This window comes from Cryptotermes secundus, unplaced genomic scaffold, assembly GCF_002891405.2.
Source record: "Cryptotermes secundus unplaced genomic scaffold, Csec_1.0 scaffold49, whole genome shotgun sequence".
NCBI lineage: Eukaryota > Metazoa > Arthropoda > Insecta > Blattodea > Kalotermitidae > Cryptotermes > Cryptotermes secundus.
The window spans coordinates 1842338-1865789 of record NW_019744106.1 but is presented as its reverse complement, the minus strand read 5'-3'; the positions used below and the strand labels follow the sequence as shown (position 1 = coordinate 1865789).

The 23452-nt window shown below is 37.8% G+C and overlaps 1 protein-coding gene across 1 annotated transcript in view; it reads right to left on the bottom strand.

Annotated features, from left to right (window-relative positions):
• LOC111874353 (5-hydroxytryptamine receptor) overlaps positions 1–11063 on the bottom strand; it is a 644097-nt gene extending 633034 nt beyond the window's left edge. The window contains exon 1 of the mRNA XM_033755419.1: positions 10824–11063. The gene's annotated coding sequence lies outside the window, so the exon portion shown is untranslated. The remainder of the gene's footprint in view (positions 1–10823) is intronic.
• Between the last annotated feature and the right edge of the window lie 12389 nt (positions 11064–23452).

Below are 23452 nucleotides of genomic sequence, written 5' to 3'. Positions count from 1 at the left end.
TCCTTCACAATCAGAATAAACTGAACCAGAAAACTTCATAAATATATAGAAAGAAAGGATTAAACTACAAACAAAATCATGTCCGATTTTAAGCAGGAATAAAATTGCCTGCTCTATATCTTTCAGCAAATAATAATTATATTAAACAGTAGACAGAAGTTCGTGCGGTGAAGACAGAACGTCTAATTGCATCCCTGTATGTGCAATGAGGTATGCTGTAACCCCTGTGGTTCAAACGTTCTCTGCGCATTTCATGTGCTCGTGATATACATATTCGTTCGGGAGTGTTTAGTTAATACAATAATAAATTCTTGTCACAAAGCATTAGCGAGGCATATCACGTACAGCAAAACGATGGCATGGCCTCCCGGTAGGGAACCTCCCTCTTCGGATTTGTTGTGGGGGAAGCTCCCTTACGATATACAGATATTAACGTTTCTGAAATTATTATGCCAGAGCCCTAGAATGCATTTTTAAGCACGTTAAAACATATTACGTTTAGCTAACGGATAATTTTCTATAGCTTCTGAATTACAATTAGAGTTGGCGTACAGAAAATTCTGCACTGCAATTTCAGAAAATATTTTTCTTGCTCTTGGTGGTTTCTTATATTATCCTAGAAATTTGATTGGGGAATATCATTTCCCTTCTTCTTTCAGCGTTTCTTGTATATCTACTGTCTGTTATACCGCAATTTTCATTCTTTTTTCTTCTTTTCTCTCCTTTGAGTTAAAACAACTTCCTCGCCTCCGTTTCTTATCATCCTTATCTATTTCATACCTTCATATACTTCTGCCGATTCTCCTGTATTCCTTTCCCAACCCATTTACATACTCACCTCGTCGTCAGTAATCTCCTATATCTAGCAACAGCAGGTGATATTTTACGTTTTCCCCCGTTTCCTAGTAATGGCAGAAAACAATTTGAGTTTACTCTATATCCTACCAGCAGCAACTTTTCATAGAACGGCAGAAGACAACTTGAGTTTCCTCCGTTTCCATCCGAGCAAAGAACCTACTCTTTTCATAAACACATTGTCGTCTAAATTCCATTGTTGCCAGGATGCTAAAGTCTTCCTTACGGAAGAAGTAATGAAAAAATAGTTTGACTTGGATTCGAACTCATGCATGAAGCAACAAAATCAACCGTTTTTACGGGCTTATCTCCCCAAGTGCAGTTTCTTTTTTCTACGACGCGCAACTTCGGAGAAACAGGGTACGACGGACGGACAGATAGTATTTGGCGATTATATATACATATTGATGTCAGCATAACAAAGTTCCTCTCTGTACTCTGACATCGCAACGATAAGGTTTCCTGCAGTGAGCGTTACATGCAAAGCTGCATAGACTCAAAGCACAATAATGTGTCATCTAAATTTGTCCTTATATAAATTTCATATCCGAACCAATTTCAAAATTTTCGACGAAATCTGGTATTGATGGGACTAAAATCAATATTATTCCTTTATTATTTATTAGCCGGAGGTCGCGGGATCAAATTCCGATGAGGTCATTGGATTTTTTCAATTCACCTAATCCTTCCAGCCGCACTATGGCCCTGGGGTCGACTCAGCCTCTAACAGAAATGAGTACCAGGAATATTCTTGGAATATTCTTGGGGGTAAAGGCGGACCGGCGCGTAGGGCTGACAACCTTACCGCCATCTATGAGCCGATTGTCTAGAGAAAATGTGGGAACCTCAACATCTCACAACCCTATGGTCCTCCACGGTATGTTACAAAGATACCTTTATTTCTTCTTTATTATCTGTTTGTATCTTCAAATGGAACCCCTGTTATACGGAACTCAAATTAAATTTTGTCTAGTTTCTTAAGGACCCTTATGCGGACAAATTAATTGAACTTAATATAAAAAATACTTAACTAGACAATATAGTTTTCATTTGAATTGTTTTTCAACATGATTTATTTAAGGAATATACATGATTACAAATTTATTTCTGACTACGCTCTGAAATAAAAAGTTGTATCTATAACAAATAAATTGCAAGGCTTATGAGGTTTGAGAAAGCGTAAAGAATATTAAGAGTTCTACCTTCTGGAATGTAACGCAATATAGTCCGTTGAAAGTCAACCGACGTTTCGGAGAAATATATCGCCTCCATCTGCAAGGTCGAAAAATAAGCCAAGCTAGAATTGACCTTGCAGATGGAGGCGATATATTTCTCCGAAACGTCGGCTGCCTTTCAACGAACTACATGGCGTTATATCCCAGAAGGCAGAATCTTCCTAACCATTCCTGTGAGAACCTCAAATCCTACGTAAACGTGTTTTGAAGTTCTGTGCTCCACGGACAACACCTTTCTTTTTGAACTATGGTGGCTTTACCAAATGCATGAAATAATGGATAATGTACAGAAATACAACAGTCGTACATCATATCTTCACAGTTATTTGGATCGAAACCGAAGTTCGAAAATAGATGGAATGTATGCTTGTGGAGAACTCACTGAAAAGTATAAATTTATTAATATAGCAATAATTGAAAGGCATACTCCTGTTCACAACTCGTATTATGCATTAGAATTTTCAAGTTATTTTATTATAATTTCTGTAAACAAAGCTAATATGTGATCAGTAAATAAGTTGAGCTGCATGCTCATTTTCTGCTATATTTGCATAAAAATACGTCATATTCCAGAATATATTAAAAATCAAGATATCAATAACAACAGTAACACTGTCACGTGTATGTTCCAGCTTATTAAATGCCTTATGAGTAAGTGGATGAATATACGGCCGCGACATAGCTCAAGCGGTTAGTCGCTGGCTTCCCACCGTGGCGGCCCGAGTTCGAATCCGGGTCTGGTCAAGTAGGATTTATGGTAGACGAAGTGGCGCTGGGGCAGGTTTTCTCCGAGTATTTCGGTTTCCCCTGCCAATCTTCATTCCACCAACTGCTCCACAATCACCCTCACCTATCATCTGTGGCTGGTACAGTAGGCCAGAAGTGGCCGCAGTACAAGGGACTCAGTCCCAACCCACTAGCAATAAAAAAGTGGATGAATATATATTTTAATTCAATATAAATTCAGTCATGACCATCATCATCATGTGTGGTATTAAACCACTTCATCTGTTACAGTTTGTGACAACTCTTCAGTTGTATGCGAGTGGTTAATTCTATTTCAGTTTGGTTTCTACGATCGAGCCTATTCAGGTATTATTTCTGTCCACTGTTCTTACATGATTTTTCCAATAATTTCGGTAATTTTGTATAAATTTGTGAAGTGACTTAATTTTTAATTCTTTCTATTACTTTTCATGGAGTAAACTGAATTTATTTAATTATTCTGGAACGGCTTCACTTCAGACATGAAGAGATAGTGCTTAACATGAAGAACGCTCCACGTAAAGCAGAAGTCGGCAATGACCAGTAGGTACCAAAATAAATTTTTCTTCTAAAAGCTTAGAGCAGAACCGTGAATCCACGTGGGAAGACTGACGGGCTCTTCCATTATAATTTACTTTCGTACAAAGAATACAAAAAACCACTTCAATAATAACCTAATCATAAATTTTCTCGCCTTTTGTGGGAAAAATTCCAATCAATACTGCAATTTATAATTTTATTTTTCTGCCATTCCCTTACACATTTTTTTTTCTTTTAACGCCAAAAGTTTCAGTTGATTAAAATATAAATAGGTAAGTTTGATGAAATATACACCAAGATTTCAAAGGATAATATAATTTAGAGGGAGAATGGGTAGAGGTCCGTTGAGTTCGCAGTAATAATAAGCAGAAGTTTTCAATATTTTGTCAAGGATAAAATAAAAAAAAATACCAATCCCTCTAAGGAAAATAAAGTAGTAAGAACAGCTCTGCAGTTCTGAATGCTCTAAGTGAAGTAAAATCTCTTGTTCATATGCTGTACAAAAAATGTGCCTATTAATCGGTTTGGAAATCAATGTGTTCTCACACTTGATTTACGGCGGAGGAGAAACTGGAACCCAAGCAAGTTTAACAAAATGGCTGCAGGAAAAAGAGAAAATTACAGTGGCGCTTTATTTAAGAAACAAACAAATTCTTATGGGCAATTGTAAGATGTTTTGTTTGGCTATACATCTCAACAGAACTACTATTTTTTCCCGCGTAAAGGAAAATATTTGGAAAGAAGAATTAAATAGAACAATAGTTTCATCGTCCGTTTGTTACGTTTTAGAGCACAATTTCCTTCATTCCTAATAAAACATGTTTATGGTACCATCATGTCTTCCTCCGTAATAGCATCGTAACTAATTGATTGAATTTTATTGAATGTGGTACGAACATGATGCTACTGAAGACCATGTAAATTTTATTTTTCAATTCCCTGTCAAAGAAAACACCTTTTAGAACTGTAATTAACTTTTGGTGATAGAATTTTTGTCGAATCTGAAACAACAAAATGGCAGCGGCGTGAATATTGTGTGTACATTATGTATGTATATATATTGTAACATGACACCCAAAAGTCAGAATAGACGTTCATTGCTAGGACACGACTAGGTAAACATATTCCAGCGTCAACGAATACGCAAGCAACAACTGAGTAACTTCCGTTGCTCTGCAACGGCGCTGCAAACACGCCTTCCAAAACAATAGAGAGGTTGTGTTTTCTGCGTCGTCCGTGCAAAGTGGTTATAAAGAAAAGTTCAGTTGAGAAGAACTAGTCGAGTTTCAAGACGCCAGCCGGCAGGGATATGAGCTTGGGAACAGAGGAACTGAATTGAATTGGCAGTTGCAGAATAATGGCAAGAAAGCAATTAGATTGTAAAAATTAGACTCCTTGTAAGATTTGAAGTGACAGTGAGACTGTTATAAATCCGTTGCCTGTATACGAGTAGTGAAGACTGAGAACGCTAGTGTGTGCAATGGTAAACTGTAAAGTGTGTAGATCAGCGATGGCGCTGAAATTGTCTGTAGTCTCGGATTGTGTGAATAAGATGTCAATAAATGCAATCATCCAATCCAGAACCCTTCTATACGTCATGCATACCCTTACACGTGACAATATATTGTTTTCATTCTGATGTAAGCAAACAGTCAAACACTGGAGCTACGTACATGAAAAAATTCATGCAGATGTATATTGATGATACAGTACTTTCAAATTCTGTGCTAAGTAATATTCTGTGTGTTTACAGCAACATGAAAGGCGACGGGTCGAAAGTTAGTGATTTTGCTGAGCGAACTTAACGGGACATATCTGTGCTAACGGGGGATATTTGACACAAATGAAGAGCATATCATCCAATCCATAATCCCCCTCGTCTACAGTCACCTCTAAATACGTAACAATATTGTAGAATTATTAATGTGTAGTTCCTTGTCGTCCCACGAAGTGGGCTGAAGCATTTTAAAGGGGGTAGACGTCATAAGATTCCCAGAACTTGCCTTGTTAGCAAAGTTAAACCTTGCTTGCTGCTTCCGCCAGTCTGAACAATTCGCTATCGCAGCATGCGGAACTCAGTGGCTGGACTATCATTAACCAATCGATACAAACAAGCTTAGAATTGCGCCTGCCTTATAGCTAGAGGTCTTTTCCTTGGATTAAGATCATATATCTACGTCCTCTTCAATTCCGGATCTGAAAATTGGGACTAAATTCAATTTTGGCTTCCCTCCTTTCCTTTGAGAGATCTATTGCTACTTTACATTCAGATAAGCTTCGTAGATGCCAAATCCTTAAGTGTTATTCTAGTGGCCTTAAAACAAACTGGTGGTCTTGTCAGACTATACCTAACACGGAAAAATCTAAAGATACAGCGTTCACAGTTTTCGAGCACGTTCGTTTGCTCAATGACCTTCATGTTCATTTATTACAAACAAGCTACAAATCTCTTGTAAGATTTGAGGCTTTCACGGCGGTGACTGTGAAGAAAGCAGTCTTCTGGGATTTGGCACCGTGTATAAGTGGTGTTAACCGACGTTTCGGAGGAACGTCGGTTAACACCACTTATACACGGTGCCAAATCCCAGAAGACTGCTTTCTTCACAGTCACCGCCGTGAAAGCCTCAAATCTTACAAGAGATTTGTAGCTTGTTTGTAATAAATGAACATGAAGGTCATTGAGCAAACGAACGTGCTCGAAAACTGTGAACGCTGTATCTTTAGATTTTTCCGTGTTAGGTATAGTCTGACAAGACCACCAGTTTGTTTTAAGGCCACTAGAATAANTGCAACGATGAATATATGCATACGGATAAAACTGCAGCTAAAATATAAATTATTTATCGCAGCATAAATTAAACAAAAACATATGTCAGACTGTAAATTTTTTACTGGACCAGGTAAAATTTAATGGGACTTTGAGATAAACGTTGGACTAAACAGTTACAATATAACTGCCTGTATACAAGCAGATAAAAGCATTCGCTAAGAAGAACGAAAGAGAGTCAGTTAAATAGATTTGGCTAATTCTACGTTATTAAGGAATGCCATAACCTGGACACGTTAAGACGATAATCTTGCACGATGTTGCGCAAGGTACATGTACCATGAGTATGCGTGAAGATGGAAGATTTTACATTTAACTTCTTCGTATTAAAGTGGGAATTTCGGCAGGATATTCGACACCGTATGGGTACACCGGACTTCTGAAAACTGGTGACGTTTAATCTAGCACAGAATGCTCCAGTCCATGTACTGCGGCAAACACTAATTATAAATTAACAATTCCGTAATTTAATTTGTCATTTGTGTTCTTAATATCCACTAAGACATACTCCCGCTATATTAAATGTAATAAATGCAGGCTCAAAGTTTCGCATCTACACCATTACCGCTAATTGTTACGGTATAACACAATTTTAGTAATTTTTTGTAGGAATGTTTCTCATCCCTCTCCCCACAAAATTTCACATGCATAATTGACCAATAAACGAAAAAGTGAAAACAGATTTTGTCTGGTAGTCATGTTTTATATTGAAGAAAGCAGTCTTCTGGGATTTTGCACCGTGTATATGTGGTGTTAACCGACGTTTCGGAGGAACGTATCGCCTCCATCTTCAGGGTAGAAGAAAAAATATATACGAAATCTGCAAGCAAAGAGACCGTGAGAACCGGTAAAAGCAGACTGCTTGGCTGTTGCTACACGACAACGCCCCTGCACATCGCTCTGTTCTTGTCCAAGAGGAACTGGCAAGGCAACAGGTCACCGTTCTGCCACACCCTCCATACTCACCTGATCTCGCACCATGCGATTTCTTTCTCTTTCACCGCTTGAGAGCAAAGCTACGTGGTCGTAGATTTCAGTCGTCCGAGGAGATGGTCATTGTCACAAGAGACGCCGTACGGGAATTTCCTGCCAATATGGTTCAGAAATATTTTCGGCAGCTATATCAACGTTGGTAGACTTGCATAGCGCCCAACGGTAACTATTTTGAGGGCCGATGTGGATCTGTGTAAGTGTATGTGAATACCTTGTAATACGATGCGATAAAACAACAGTCCAAGAAATTAATGACTGTACCAAGTACATATACACATATAATATACATACATATATACACAGAGACGGACAGACACAGACACACACGTACATTCCTTCTCCCGTATAACATGGTACAATGTTAATAGGTTATAACATTTTTCCATGACCTAAAATTCCACAATATGATTCCTACAGCCGTGCAAGATCTCAGATTTACTGTTGCTCCAGTGGTTTGTGAAATCTTTAATAATTCTAATAATACGGCATACTCGCCTTCATATAACATAAATAAGCCCAGTTAATTAAGAACACTTGCTTGTTTTAGCATATTTTTATTAATGAAAATTTTGTTTCTATTGAGGTCTTCAACTGAAACGGCCATGACATTTTCAACCGAAAATTACACATCACATCCTGAGGCAACGAACTGTAAATTATTTACTGCGCCTTGTAATTTATTTTCACTTTGGCTATTTTTAGACTTTCTTGATCGTCTGCAAACAGAAATTCTCGTTGAAATGTATTCCTCCGTGATTCGTGTCTCGTCAGTGTTCTACATTGTAACTGATATAAATAGCAAATGAAAGCGGTGAACTGCTGGAGCTCCTCTGCTGAACATTATAGCCTACAGAAGGGTTAAAATTTATGTTATGTACTGTGTAAGCATTTCGAAATGCAACATGTGTAAATAAGAAGTCGAGATGGTTCTGTTGGTAGAGCGACTACGTTACGGACTTGAAGAACGGGGTTCGATTCTGAGCAGGGGTCAGAAATCTGTCTTCTGCGAGTCCATACTGGCTGTAGGGCCCACCCAGTCTCATATCCCATGGGTACCAGGGGCTCTGTCTACGTCATTAATATGGCAGGAGCGTGAAGCTGACAACTCACCTCCAGCTAGTGCCGAGGTTAAGAATTGTGGAGATATATCTCCACTCCCCTTACACCTTCATACCTTTGTGCTTAATTACATAGTTCTGTACAAGGACAAACTTATTTTTTTACAATTTTCATAAGTAAATATTTTACATTCTTTCATACGTCAAAAAGTGTCATTCAATGTCTTTCCAAGCTCTGTAAAATATATAACTGACAAAAACATCTGCTGTAATGGCGAAAATAGGAGCAACATATGTAACTTCCGAAAAACTTTAACCTTTCAAGGAATGATTGCTTTATCACGAGCATTTAAAAACTGGTACCCCATTTCCATGCTTGTTTTTCAATAAATTCGGCTTTACATGTGCGGTGTCGAGAAATAAGTATAGCAATGAAGTCTTTTGGACAGAGGCCAACGTATCCCTTCTTGTCATTGTGTTATTCTGTTGTTCGCGAGATGAGTGTTGGCAGGGTTACATTTGTTGATTGGCAGGATTCGATATTCTGGAGCATCCTCCTGGCACGTGTGCAGAATATACAACCGTTACGGAACTTTTTGGTGTATATTGAGAAATCGTAATTTAGAACACCACCAGACAAAATCTAGAATTTAGATTTCATAAGCGGATATAGATTTCCGAAATTTGTGGTATTAGTGAAAATAACTGCAAAAGACCTTCAGGAAAAATTGCTTATTGCTAATAAAGCTGAAGGAAGCCTCCGTTTATATGAAACATGAATGTTGTAAAAGCCCACCACTTGATTCTAACCTCACTCAGTCTAAATATCAAGCCTCTGTTTCTCAAAAATCTTTTTAGTAAATCCTCTCATCTATGCCCCTGTGTTTCAAGTAGACTCTTCCATTAGTGTTTTAAAACTAAATGACCTTGCATTTATTATTCTCTCTTCAATACATTATTCTGACTGAATCGTCCCAACAACATTTAATGGAGAAGATCTATATTTAAACGTCTCTGTAAGAAAAAATCAACAATGGGAAGAACTAAGCATAAATAGGAAAAGAGTATTAAAATGGATATCAAAGCAATCAGATGGAAAGGTGTGATCTAAATTTATTTGAATCAGAATAGGAATAATTCGCAGACTTTTGTGAACGTTGTAATGAACCTTCGGGTTTCACAGTATGTTGGAAATTGCTTGACTAGCTAAGCAGCTGCTAGCTTCTTAAATCGCATAAACGACAATAACAAATCAACATTTCATTTGTGAATAAATTAGGAGCAGATTAAATTTGGGTAATGCTGGCTACGATTAGCTCAGAATATTCTGTCTCTCGTCTGCTGTGCAGAAACGTAAAAGTTAGGATATATATACCTATAATTTTGCCTGTGGCTCTGCATGTATGGGTGGGAAACTTGGTCTCTGACATTAATAAAGAATAAGGACTGCGGGTGTTTGACAACAGCGTGCTGAGGTAAGTGTTTGGACGGAAGAGGGATGGAACAGCAGTAGGCTGAAGAAATTTGCATAATAATGAATTTCATAATTTGTACTCTTCGCCAATTATAGTTAGAATGACCAAGTCAAGGAGGATGAGATGGGCAGGGCATGTAGGAGATATTGAAGAGGCCAGCAATGCATCAAGGATTTTGGTAGGAAGAAGAGCACTAGGAAGATCTAAACGTAGGTGGGAGGATAATATTTAAATGGGCCTTAGAGAAATTAGATGAAGTGGGATGGGATAGATTCGTATGACTCAGGATACGGACAAATGGATGGCTCTTGTTAACACTGTAATGAAGTTTGGCTTCCATAAAATTGTGGGAAATTTTGGGTAGCTTGGTAACTGTTAGCTTCCCAAGGTCTCGGCTGAATTCAGTTAGTTTGGTTCGGTCATATAAGTAAACAAATGCCTTGTTCACTAGTGGATATATTCACCGAGTTCCCAAGTACAGCAGTTTTCTGCTGTTTTGCTTCCCATCAAGGCATGGGGGGCAGTGAATGCTGTGATAAATCACGTATGCACTTGGGCATATTCTATGTGCATTGTATATTTAGATATATTTTATTTGTAAACTTAACAATATTAATATATTACCATATTCTTAAATCGAATCTAATAATTATTAACGACGCTACCATTAAATGAGAAAATAAGCATTTAGAGGTATTCACTTTTAAGTTTTCGTAGAGAAATCGTACGCTCTAAAAAATCCAACTTCGTATTGATATAAGCCAGTATAAATGTTGGTAGCCCGAACGGTGAAAACGTCTTTCGTTCTAGTTGATAGCAGTCATAGGCCTAAACCTCTGCTAAGATATCGGTTATCCTTAATATTAGGTTAGTACTTAAATTCGTCCACGACCACCTCCATCCACATTGTTTCATTATTTACTAGGCACCACACTATTCGATACTGTGTATTCTGATCTGCAAAAGACTTATTTAAAGAAATGTTAAGCAAATAAATAATAAATCAACAGAATCGTTATGTCTAATGAAATTTGTAACGTTGGTTTATGCATTAAGTCGTATGGCGTGATCTTACCTGCCATTGCACACACAGCCCAGTACCATGCTGAACCACAGCATACGCCATCTGTTGCACGAGGTTCACATTTGCTTCAGACAACAGTGTTTTTACAGCACACACAGTATTATTCACGAAAGGAAGTATAATTCCACACTTTGTCACACGCATTTTAAACACTTTTCACGACTAACAACATTTTAACAAATAGTTCATTGCACCACAACGTTATTCCTGCACACTCTTAACGCGCTCGACCTTCGGGTGTTATGAATACGAATAACAGATCGAGAATTATCGGTATAGCCACAAGTGGGCGCAGGGGGGAGAACGGAGTCAGCATTAAACTCTGTTCCCCAAGGATCATACCTACAGTAGATGACGTCATGCATTGCAGTAGGGCAGTGATTCGTGCCATTGCTCTGTCGAATCTTTCATATCGCCTTAATAAATAAATTTCAGTATCTTGTAAAGGTATATTTTCAAAATACATCGTTTCGAGCTCTGAACACACCTTAAACTTCTATGTTCACGCAATTCAGATTCGGATGTACGGTTGAAGCCCGGACAAACACTGTAGATTAAAAACGACATAAGTTTCATCCATTACTTTTGTTTTTATTTACTTGTGCTCTTCTGTCATGGGTAAATCTTTCTAGTATTGAAAGCGATCTTTAAAAAAGAGGTCAACTTCGATTTTAGTTTTATGTGAAGTACTGTTTACATTGGACTGATAACCACTGTTGCAGACCTCCCTTTCCTCCACACAAAGTTTAGTCGAAATCCGTCGACATATTTCGGAGGAATCAAATGGACGGAATCTCCCAGTAAACTTATCATCTTATGCATTCCATGTAAAAAAGCATGAAATTGAAGAAATTTAAGGAAATGTATATTTTTAGAGCCTTTTCTTCGTGATTTTCCTAGTTATGTCAATCCTGAAATTAAATGTCCATAATGTTTAAGCCTGGATCAGCGTGGGAGGGGGTGGATAGTCCTTGGCAAAAGCAGAGATGTAGCGAAATGTGGCGAAAATATCAGACAAAGTAGAGAAATGTAAACATAGTTAAATGGTGTTCTACGGCGCGCCAACACAGGGAGCTGTGATCCTCCTTAAAAGGCGCGGATACTAAAATTATTAACGTAATGCTTAATAAACGTAATAATAACTTTTTCGAAAGAGAAATACTTGTATTTCTAAAAATCTGAGGTTTCCGTGCGGGCGATTGTTCAGATTATGGGCCTGGAGGTTGTGACAGCTTGTAGTCTTATAGCTGAAAAATACTCTCCACTTCGTCACGCGATAACAGTAAAATCAAATAATTAAAAACCACACCTTAAAACATTGATAGAAAATAAGCTGCAATATTCTGGCTTGAAAAGGTCTAAATATTCCAAGATGGATACATACAAGACTGCAAGGTGTCACAAGCCAGAAGACTGGAATATGAATTTATATATTCATTTATTCCTTGATATACATATAAACGTGTAGCTTCAAATGCAAAGTGGTGAGGCACTTGTGGCCGATGTGCTGTATGTAACATAGCAGATCGTAATGCCTCTCTACAACTTCCTGGAGGAATCTGGGGAAGCAACTGTAAATCCGAGTCGACAACTGCTGATAACATCGAGATTCGAGTGGCGCATTTCTAAGTATAAAGCAGGATATGTACTAACACACCCCGACGATATGTTACAGTACTGAAATCTCTGGACTCCGACAGACACAACTCTGAATGAAAGAAGGAAAAGGCGCAGTCCCAGAACATTGAAGTTACCATCACAATTTTATTTTATGACTCACTACTCTTATTTCGATTGTCAAATTTTTGCTAGATATTTGCCATTCACTGTGATCGATTTTAAATTTTAATACTTCTATTCAGATTGCCAATCTTGTTAATTTCTCTCTGAGGGGATTATCAATCTGGGCATATTAGACCATCAGCGACCCTGCGTCCTGACGATGGGAGAGGAGTTTATTCTAGGAAGGAATATGAAATGAAGTATACACAGTATACAGAATAATTTTAATTGTACATTCTGAAGACAATTAAATTCAAAATATATGAACAACACCTATTTTCTTCTGTATGTACTATTAATTTTTAAAAGTTTTGTTGTAAGATTTTTAACCTGGATATCAGTCTCAGCTAAAATGCTTGGTGCCATGAAGTAAACAAGAACAGCGCACACCCAGAAATACAGTGCGTAACATTATGTTCAGATATAAAATATTACTTTACCATTATACTTATGGGCTTCTGTTCAACATGCCTTTTGCAGGAAGATTTGTGTGTGACTAAAATCCTCTTGAGTTTACCCACAGTTTCATAGTACATAGATATAATTGTTTCTCCAGGGTTTCTTTAGTTATATAGTACTCATACAGAAATACTAATTAATAAATGACATGTAACCCTTTGATTCATATAGTCTACACATTCGTGTGTTAACCAAAAAGCTCATGTGCACATATACCCATATTCTCTCGTGTGTTGTAATGTTTTGTGTAAGAATCTACATTCCTAATCTTAAGTGTCAAGGAGTTACGAACACATTTGTTACTCTTGACACAATGCAGCAATGTCTTCTGGTTCATTTATCATATCCTTGGGCTCAAGAAGAATGTGATACTAAAACCAGATTTGAAGTGGTGTGTACCTCAGCTGCTGCTCAAAACTTCACCTTCTATCTATGTGATATCTCAAGCCGGTCAAACTGTAGCAGTTCAAATAACTTCATAATAATTTCACCAAATGTTGGTTGGATATTTTATCGTATAAGTGGACCTCAGAATTATTTCGGCAATGGCTCAATCACTACGCGATTAGTATGCCTGATCAGACTTCAGGTATAGTGCACATAAATTTCCTCCGTGTTAAGAGTCTTCATTTCCTTCCCGTCTTCAAATTGCATGGCTCTATTAAGCAAATAGTAGAATACGTATCAATTTGTTCAGAAGATCACAAGTAATTGCAAATATACGAGTAAAGGAAACCGTTGATTAAATGCGAATTTTCAGCCTTCCAACTTAATTACAAACAGTAGCTTGCCTTGTAAGATTTGAGGCTTTCACGGCGGTGACTATGAAGAAAGCAGTCTTCTGGGATTTGGCACCGTGTATATGTGGTGTTAACCGACGTTTCGGAGGAACGTATCGCCTCCATCTTCAGCGTAGAAATAAAAAACAGACTGGGTCTGCTTTTACCGGTTCTCACGGTCTCTTTGCTTGCAGATTTCTTATATTCTTTCTTCTACCCTGAAGATGGAGGCGATACGTTCCTCCGAAACGTCGGGTAACACCACATATACACGGTGCCAAATCCCAGAAGACTGTTTTCTTCAGTAGCTTGCCTTCTTTTCTGTTTACGTTGTTAAGAAGATCATTCGTTTCACAAAGTGCACTTAATTAATTTGTAAACATTTATTTAATTTCTGACATAGAGAGATAAAAATTTGCTCCATATTAACAATTTATGTGTATCTGTATGCACCTTTTAATTGATTTAATAATCCCGTGTCAACTGCAGATTTGTATAAGACTGAAGAAAATGTCAACTGATCGCAGAATATTTTCAGATGACAATCTGTCACTTACAGAGAGAGAGAGAGTGGGGTAAACAATGAAATCATTTATCAGGTTAATCGGTCCCCTTAATCGAGAAACTCCCCCCCATACCAGAATGGTCAGAAAAAAATATTTATGATATGAGTGACCATGTTCAAATGACCGTTGCTCTATAACAAGGTACAATAGTTAAGTGGGCGCTCATTTTCTGTTCTTCTTTCGCCTCTCTTCGTCAAAATTGTGTTTAAATACAGGCAGAATGCGCCGAGAGTGCCTGTCACGTAAGCCTATATATGACGACCATTCGAAAATAATGTAATACTTTTCTTTTGTGAGAAGACTTTCAATCGTGCCGTTATGGAATTATGCGGAAATCAAGATACGTGTTTGTATTACTTCTCAACATAATCTCCTTGCTTACTAAAACATCTGTTCCCTCGTGAGCTGAGTATCCATACTCATGCAGTAAAAGTTTCGGTTGAGCTCAGATAGTCAACAAGGCACTTCAGGCCGAATGTCGGCGTTTGCGTCTAACTGCCTTCCAGAAATGTGTTGCTACTTCCATTCGTTTGGGCCATTAAAGCAGCACCGTTCTCGAGGGCACTTCGACCTAAGAGTCGGACTTGAAGTGCGCCTTTGGCTGTTAGATCTGAGTCCAGACTCTACTGCGACGGTGTGGGTAATCTTATCTCACAGCTTAAAAAATACTTTAATCGATAATGTTATTATTTTGAAAACAGTACAAATATGTTATTTGAGTGTCGTGTGATATCAAATAAAGTCAGCTTTAGAAGTCCACTTAGTTTTCGGACCCCCTGTTATTTAACCCATTGGTCTAAGCAGATGGTGAAATGCGGTTCGAATATGGTTCCAGTACGAAGCTGTCTCCATGAGCCACATTCAGTTAATGACATTAATTAATGAGATTTAAGTAAATACTCATATTCTGATTTATAAATTTCGATATATTAATAATTTTGAAAACTGAGTAGTATTCTGGTTGTAATTTTAGTTTTTCCTTTGGCGCTACAGCCCTCATTTGGGCCTAGGCCTACCTCCATGAAACTCTCCGTTTCACTTCGGTTTACTAGATCTTACACATTCGGTAGGACTCCTTAGGCGGGTGATCAGCTCGTCGCAAGGCCTCTACCTGTAGACAAACACAGAAAAACGCACACAAACATCCATGCCCTGAGTGGGATTCGAACCCACGATCCCGGCTTCCGAGCGAGCGAAGACAGTGCATGCCTTAGACCGCTCGGCTACCGTGACCGGCCATTCTGGTTGTAAATGCTAGAAGTTATTTATAGCTGCAACTCGCCCATATTTCGGAGAAAGAAATAACATCAGATTTTCTGGATCGGAATTATTCTGGAAAACATGATAGGTTCTGAGCTAGTGACGAAATTTCAATAATACTCGTTACCGTGGTCACAACAGCCGCCTCTGTTCAGCATCCCGAGGGGCTGCCACCAGCGCACCCATTCCTCCGGTTCCTCTAACGTCCGTTTCCATATGTTCCCACGTATGTCTTTGCCTCTGCACGTGCCTATCCCCTTCAGGTTTTCCAGCAAAGAACTTAACATAAAGTTCTCATCTTCACAGAAGCGTGCAAATACATTCCGCCCAACTCGCCATTTCTGATTTGATCGTAGTACTAATGTTCTGTGAAGGGTATGGATTATGAAACTCCACATAGCTTTCTCCGTTTTATCAAGTTGTAATACATATGCATCGAGAAACAGTTCTGGCGCGTTCGTTCAACCATAAACTTGAAGAGGAAATATATTCGGCATGAAATTTATTTCATTTTTCTCTGTAATTTTGTTTGCTCGGAAGGTTTTTCATTCCGATAACTTCTTGGCGAGATAAACTCGAGATGGATATAAAAGGGCTGCAATCTTCGTGTAAATTGCCAGTTTTTTTTTCCTTGTTCTATTTTAAACAATGTCCTTACTTTTCGTGCAGCGGTTCTGTAATTGTTATATAGTGGCACAGATATATGTTGAAGCCAATAGACAAAATGTTTGCAACTTCTCGGTACGTACACTTCAGCAGCGGACGCAACAAACAATTAACTAAAAGGTAAGCAGCCTGTACGTTTCGTTTCACGATCGGAGCAGTGGCTAAGTTATCTCAGTTATTCGAGGCAAATGCCGAAATAGGGCGTTCAAACAAGAGAAAATCTACTTTAACTTAACAGTTAAGGCTCTATAGAACATCTGCAGTTCACAGACGAACTGACAACGCGAAATCGGCTTACTAGTTCAACTACGGCATATTTTCGATAATTTGTTTTGCTTCGAATTCTTGAGAAAATAATAACATTAACAATCTTATTAGTTTATAACAACAATGATTATGCCGGTTAATTTTATCTGCAGTTTATTAGAATTGCTGAAAACTCTTCTGTGACTTAAGATTTGCCCTTCACAACAAACCGACCGTGCTCAATAATACACTTTGACTTAATACCATTTCATTAAAATGGTCTGGAAAAAGCTGATTGTTTCTTAGAGCCTCTTTCGAAAATTCCGTAACTTCGTATAGAAATCTTCATTCTTATTTATTTATATTTGTATATTCATACATAAATTTCAGAGGTTGATGATTTCAAAAATCAATTTTCAGAACTATTAACTGTTCCAAAATCAGAAACATTTAGGACAGATCTTTATTTATACGCAAAAAACTATGTGCCTATACTGACTGCAGCCGGTCACGGTAGCCGAGTGGTCTAAGGCATGAACTGTCTTCGCTCGCTCGGAAGCCGGGATCGTGGGTTCGAATCCCACTCAGGGCATGGATGTTTGTGTGCGTTTTTCTGTGTTTTTGTACAGGTAGAGGCCTTGCGACGAGCTGATCACTCGCCCAAGGAGTTCTACCGCATGTGTAAGATCTAGTAAACCGAAGTGAAACAGAGAGTTTCATGGAGGTAGGCCTAGGCCCAAATTGGGGCTGTAGCGCCACAGAAAAAAAAATACTGACTGCAGGGTTATGGTACGTTAACTGTACATCAATGTTATATTGTAAAAAGGTTCTCTAGATGTCATGTTATTACACGTAGTACGGTAATGGAGATTTCATTAAAGTGGTCCATCAATCATTCACATATTCAACTACTGTAAACTCGCAGTTTGCTTGACGTAATTTATAATGATGCATAAACCATTTTTCATTCGTCGCTTTGAAGTACCTCTCACAGTACACACTTTCTCAATAATTACATTTCTGTAAAGCTTTTTTTTTTTTTTGGTAAAACATAAATACAAAATAATATGGACATATCAAATCACCTACAAAATACTTTTAGAAAAAGAAAAAATGGAGAAATCTTGAACCCTGTTGGATTTTATACGTCAAGTCCACCGTCAAAGCCTGAATCCCAGCTTACACTGTGTACATATACACACACACGTCATCCTGAAATTAAACGGGTTGACAAACGATTAATCAATATTGACCATGTAAGATTTGAGGCTTTCACGGCGGTGACTATGAAGAAAGCAGTCTTCTGGGATTTGGCACCGTGTATATGTGGTGTTAACCGACGTTTCGGAAGAACGTATCGCCTCCATCTTCAGGGTAGAAGAAAAAATTATAAGAAATCTGCAAGCGAAGAGACCGTGAGAACCGGTAAAACCAGGGTCTGCTTTTACCGGTTCTCACGGTCACTTCGCTTGCAGATTTCTTATAATTTTTTCTTCTACCCTGAAGATGGAGGCGATACGTTCTTCTGAAACGTCGGTTAACACCACATATACACGGTGCCAAATCCCAGAAGACTGCTTTCTTCGTAATACTGACCATGTTCGCCAAAATGAGAAACAAATACTGTTGTGAGATTTGAGGTTTTCACGTCGGTATTAAGATCACAGTCATATGAGATGTGATACTGTATAGTTTGGTAGAGATTTGGCAAGAAGTTTAAGCACCCTTCTGCAGTATGAGACAGTATTCTTGAGAGATATTGTTGTTTAGAATTTATAAATTCCTATTTTCATTACTGACAATGCAGTCAGAATCTTCACCACGAATTGAAATGCAGAAATGAATTCAATAATACAATGAAAGTTGAATAATACCGACTACATTAAGAAAGATGAAATACGTGTATATTCTATTAACGACATGAACCATCCCTCACTTGCCGCAATTAGCTTTAATTTCATTTTGAATGGTAACACTACTGCGGTACGTTATCGTAACTGCTCCACTGAGATAGTACGCCAAAGAAGAACACCATTATGTTATCCGATGTTTATGGTCAGAGGGTGTTATGGAATTGTGAACTGTAAGGAAGAGTTATGGCTCACTGAAACATGACAATATATTAAATTTCGGGACTGCTGACCTTTTTGTCTAATATCAATAATCGATTTTGTTTCCTCGATCGAAGGGCATTTTTTGTGTTTGTATGGTCCCATTCCGCCCACACGATCATTCATAATAATCCTATTTGCATACAGCTACACGTCCTTTGAATTGTAAGCTACAAAAACCCTGATATAATTGAGGTCTCTCTTGTCCTCAAAGAGAATGAATTTCCTCTCTCCTAAGGGTTGAAGACAAAACATTTCCAAGTCTCCTGGAACTGTGTCCTTTTTTGTTAGATGAAAAGAACAACCTTTTGAGCGACATCTGAGATAATTACAGTGTTTAGCAAGTTACCGGTACTGTTTTCCGCTTAAAAGAATACGGGCCTAGTTTCGTTCTCAACAACAATGCACACATTGAAAAAAGGTATAAGAATATCGAGCTTTTGGTATGTTTCAATTTCCGGTCTAGAAAACCGAGATTAACGACGGTCGGGATCCGTTGCTCCGACCACATGACGCCTTCTATCCACAAAATTTGGCACTAACTTCGCCGATAAGCGACCGTTGCTCGGTCGCTATAGTTCGCTTGCGGACTACAGACCACGAAGTTCTCGTGTTTCAATTTGGCTTATGAAGATGTAATTTTTATAACAGATAAACGCTTGATTCCTCTGAATTTTATTCAACGATATTATTATTAATTTCTATCAAGAACATTTCCAGAGGTATCCGTGTTGTCATACGTTCGAACTCCGCATATTCATTCGTGTCTTTCAAATATTACAGTTGTTATTGCGTAGTCAACAAAGATGGATAAGATTCATAAGTTTCTAAGGTTTTTCAGCATTCTATGTCACTATAAAGACTGTTACATCTCGGCAAACACAATTATTACATTGGAAATTTTCTCTTCTTGAGTGTTTACAAACAGAAAATTTCGAAAACAGTATTTCTTTGCTCATTAATTTTAAAAAAGGAGTTGTTCCCACTGTGCCGAGTCTTTTGGAAAGGTCTAGTCGCAATTACTACCAAATGAGTAAAAAAAAAAAAAAAGGTAAAGCTATCCCTGTAACAGGCCATGGAGGACCATAGGGTTGTGAATTATTGAGGCTCCCACGCTTTCTAGACAATCGAATCATAAGCGGTGGTGAGGTGGTCAGCCTTACGCGCCGGCCGCTCTTTACCCCCAGGAAGATTCCTGGTACGCATTTCTGTTAGAGGCTGAGTCGACCCCAGGGCCATAGTGCTTCTGGAATGATTAGGTCAAATGAAAAATTCAATGACATCAACGGGACTCGATCCCGCGACCTTTGCGGCATGTAGTATACTGCCTCAACCAACTACGCGGGGACTGTAATGCCCTCACAACTGATTCCGGATAAAATCTGGTTTCCCAAACACTGTGTTTGAAAACACGCAGGACAATAGACGTCTAGAAAAATAGTTGCTTCCGTTACACACCCTCGTCAGATGATTTTGACCTAGCTGCTGTATCACAAGTACAAATTTTTCATTGAACAAAATATCTGTTACAGTTTTATAGCTTCAGTATTTCAAATATTTTACAAATCTACTGCCACAAATACTATTCTAATGATTCTAAAGATACATGTTTCATTCCGAACTCAGAAATAGGCAAGGAAACATGTTTTGGACTTTCACAAACGGGATTCAAAACAGCGATGTTAGCTGATATACAGGGGTAGAGAGACAGGAAATTTTGAGCAGGCAAGCTCTCTGGTAGTATCTGGGACATGATCACATAATTATAAACAAATTTTAATATAATTGGAAAAAGTGGACCACTTGTAGTTTCTTTTACATTTTATCCAAAGAATATCGTTAGGGACCGGATATTTCTTTTCTAGTTCGAAATCCAGTTTGTAAGCCAAACGAACTGTAGCGGCCTTTCAAACGTCCGGATTTAAACAACTTATTCAGTTGATTAACATTTAACTATTAAGCTTATACCCATTAGGAAAGCTACATTTCTACCTAAGCCATTTATGGTCAGAAAGTTTTTAATTACAATCACAATTAAATCTGTGTATTATCTATAAGGTCTGCTTTTTCCTATCTCACATTATGCAATATAAATTAATTAAATAAAATTCAACACATGGATATCTACTTTACAATGATTGCACATCACAAAGTACAGAATTGTAAATATTGTACTTGATTTTGAGTAAAACAAGTACCCTCACATGTATTATCGGGAAGTACAGTGCAATGAGAACACATCCATTCTAGTTAGTGCTGAAGAGATTGCAGAAATGTTTAAAAATTATAGTTATACAAAATAATGGCTTCGACAGTTATTTTATGGATGTCAAACATTGTTTTTACGTTGAGAACAGAATATAAATTTAAGGTTTTTAACAAAAACTCAGGAAAAGATTTTGAAAAAGTACGAATTGGTAAATTAAGAACTTATATAAAGAGAAATTTCCTATTGCATATAGGTCACATATTTTACTTCTAACAAGTGCGTTAATACACTTACGTACGTATGGGAGGAATATATATAGTATGTACGTCAGTGTATATTGTTTCGGCAAGCAAGCATACACAATTACTTGCGAACATATTTTCAGTTCCCACTATGTTGTGTTGTCTTTCCTGGAAAATTTATACCATTATTGTCATGGGAGATGACAAAGCTGAATAATCAAAGACGCATTTAGTCATCCGTAATGATGCTACCACACAATAATCGATTTTATCTCACAGTTCAATATTCTAACAAAAGCTTCATTTCGCAGAAAACGTTTAATGTCTCCGAAACACAACGTTGGATTTCAGGTTCTCACAACAGTGGTTACAAAGAATTCGACCTTCTGTGATATAACGCCATGTAGTCAGTTGAAAGCAAACAGACGTTTCGGAGAAACACTTATCCTCCATCTTCAGGATTGAATAGTAACCTGCCTGCTTCTTGCTGGTTTATTGTTTGGCTTAGAAATCTCCATTAATTTAAATAAGTTAAGATTTCTGCCATGAAAGAAACACTACATTATAAATATCATACATTATTATATAAATAATAATAATGAAATGGATCTTAAACAAGAATGGTATAATCGTGCGAAGTTTATTCTGGATGGGGTCTATTGGCAGGCTCATGTGAACATAGTATTAAATCTTCGGATTACGCATATATAAAACTTCCTGATCAGGAAAGTGACAACTTTTCAAGAGAAACTTACTGCATTGAATTTTATTACAGCCGTCAATATCTTTTGCAGATACACGAACTTTAACTTGCACCATTTCAGCCGAAATACAATACAAAATACGATATGAAATTTGTCAACGTACTGAAAATCCATTTAAACTACCGAAACACAAGCGCTCTGACATCAAATACAACTGACTGTAACAGACTAAAGAGAGGTTTATGCTTTGTACTTGTTTGTTTTTTAAATACATTTACCTTTCACTTTTATACAAAACCCGAGAGCTCTGTTTGAAACGACATCTCTCGACGGGTGGCACGAAGGCGACGGGAGCGAGATAGAAGACACTGATTCAATTCTGCTTCATTTGACACGGGGAACACGTGGCCTACAGAAGCAAATCCATTGGGTGCTCACACAGCGGTTTCGCTTCATACTGTTCATTGCTTTTCGCAACATTTACACATAAAGTTATTACAGGATAAGGTGTAAACCAGTGGCAACCAAACTATGGAACGTGATCTTGAAGCGCCTCGCAAAGAATTCTGTCCGTACCGCTGCACTATTCAAACGTTAATATAAACAGGAATTTCGTAATTTTTTAATCTTCGGCACATGTTGTAAAAAAGTGGAATTAATGACATAAATAAAATCTATATTTTGTCGTTAATCCAAGTCCTTTTCATCCTAATTTACTAAGCTACAAATGAGTATGAATCGGACCCACATTGAATTCGGTTTCATGAGAGTTTCTGATATGTTGAAAACACCTGAATGAGTTTAGAATATCCTCGCCCAATGATTTACCATAAAAATCTTATATAGTATGGGTGGAGTCCTCCAAATTTATGATACCGTGACACTCCAAAATATGACGTAAATATACGCGAATCTTCTCCGAAACCCATCTCTTCCGATCAGCGAAAAGTGAAACTGTACACATTATTGCAGTATCCTACACAGAGAAGTAGATAGATTCAAATTTTTCTATACTCTCACTTAGCTATAATTTCAACACAGAAAATCACGAAACATTTTGTTGGCAGCGACTACATTTTCCGAAAATACCAATTCTGAATCTTGCTGGCTTATTGATTTGTCACATTTACATGTGAGTGGATATATATTTTGAGTAATTCTAAGAGAATTTGGCGACCCAGCGTTGACAGTACGAGTCAGAATCGTGTCCAGTGCGTCTGGTGGCGGCTAATCATCGAGTGCTACTAACAGACCGTCTCATATTTACGCAGTTCAATTGCGTGGAAGCAATATCATTTATTACTCTACACAACACGCCGCTTGTCTAACTGATAATCTCCACCCATGATGGATCGGCATGTGTAAAACGTGCGGCAAAATCTATGAGAGACAAGGACAGATTTAACACAGATTTTTTTTTATTTTAAATCCTTCGAAGTGTCGTATACTGCTCTTCTAATAATCTTAAATTGTAATTTACAAACTTGAATCGAAACCTCTCTTCATCGGAGGAGGAGGAATGACGGAATTAAGGAAAGAACCGAAACTTGTAGACGCTGAAACGTTAAACAATGAAGTATAAATTCCAAAAGGAGA